Source organism: Juglans regia, unplaced genomic scaffold (assembly GCF_001411555.2).
Source record: "Juglans regia cultivar Chandler unplaced genomic scaffold, Walnut 2.0 Scaffold_336, whole genome shotgun sequence".
Lineage (NCBI taxonomy): Eukaryota > Viridiplantae > Streptophyta > Magnoliopsida > Fagales > Juglandaceae > Juglans > Juglans regia.
In genome coordinates, this window is record NW_023358184.1 from 1 (window position 1) to 1,342 (window position 1,342).

The following is a 1,342-nucleotide window of genomic DNA, read 5'->3' on the forward strand; positions in this document are numbered from 1 at the left end:
GTGGATTTTTGAGAAAATCTCGCCCTGCCCATCGCGTAGCAATGGGTTTGGATCAGTTCTCCCTTTGGATTGGGATCGGAAGGACGCTAGTATGTCGCTCAAGGATTATATGAATTTTAAGTAATTAGTTTGATGGGTGCGATCATACCAGCACTAATGCACCGGATCCCATCAGAACTCCGCAGTTAAGCGTGCTTGGGCGAGAGTAGTACTAGGATGGGCGTCCTCCTGGGAAGTCCTCGTGTTGCACAGTCGTTGATTTTTTTTTTAGCCTTGCGAATAATTGACAGAAGGACCACTTCGGGGAGTGGATTTTTGAAAATCTACTTGCTCCAGTAGCCATGCTGGATCGAGATCTCGTTAGTTGGGATGAGGAAGGGCGGCTAGTATGTGCGGCTCAAGGATTATTTTGAATTTTAGAGTATTGTTCGGATCAGGATCAATGGGATCAGGACCCATCGGATCAAAGTGATCATGGTGATCGTGACGGGATCAGATATCTGGGATCTCTCGTTCGTTTCCATTAATAGCAGTGATCAGGTCGAATAAAGGAGGATCACTTCAGGGATGGTTCCACCGATCTATATCAGTGTCCCATCGGGTTCTGGACAGTCTCCGTTTGGATTGGGGTCGGAAGGGCAGCTAGTATGTCATTTCCAAAAGTTATATGAATTTTAAGTAATTAGTTTGATAGATGCGGTATACGAGCACTAATGCCACCGGATCCCATCGAGCTTCAGCGGTTAGCATTGCTTGGTAGTACTGATTGGGTGACACTGCAGGGAGGTCGTGTTTACTCCCCTGGTGATTTTTTAAAGCCTTGCAGAATTGATAAGAAGGAGCACTTTTCGGGGAGTGAATTTTTCGATCTCGCCCACATCAGCGTAATATGCGGTTTTGAATCAGATCTCGCATTGGATTGGGATCGGAAGGGCATGAAGCCTTTCTTCGCTCAGGATTATTTGAATTTTAAGTATTTGGTTTGATGGGTGCGATCATACCAGCACTAATGCACCGGATCCCATCAGAACTCCGCAGTTAAGCGTGCTTGGGCGAGAGTAGTACTAGGATGGGTGACCTCCTGGGAAGTCCTCGTGTTGCACCCCTCATTTTTGTTTTTTCCGCCTTGCGAGATAAATTGACAAGAAGGACCACTCGGGAGTGGATTTTTGGGAAAATCTCGCCCTGCCCATCGCGTAGCCATGAGTTTGGATCAGATCTCCGTTTGGATTGGGATCGGAAGGACGCTAGTATGTCGCTCAAGGATTATATGAATTTTAAGTAATTAGTTTGATGGGTGCGATCATACCAGCACTAATGCACCGGATCCCATCAGAACTCC

The 1,342-nt window shown here is 46.6% G+C and overlaps 2 non-coding genes across 2 annotated transcripts; both read left to right on the forward strand.

Moving 5' to 3' along the window:
* Nucleotides 1-134: 134 nt before the first annotated feature.
* On the forward strand, nucleotides 135-253 carry LOC118345647. The gene has a single exon (XR_004799147.1). It is a non-coding gene; the product is annotated as a 5S ribosomal RNA (ribosomal RNA).
* Nucleotides 254-987: 734 nt separating this feature from the next.
* On the forward strand, nucleotides 988-1,106 carry LOC118345646. Its single transcript, XR_004799146.1, has one exon. It is a non-coding gene; the product is annotated as a 5S ribosomal RNA (ribosomal RNA).
* The last annotated feature ends 236 nt before the right edge of the window (nucleotides 1,107-1,342 follow it).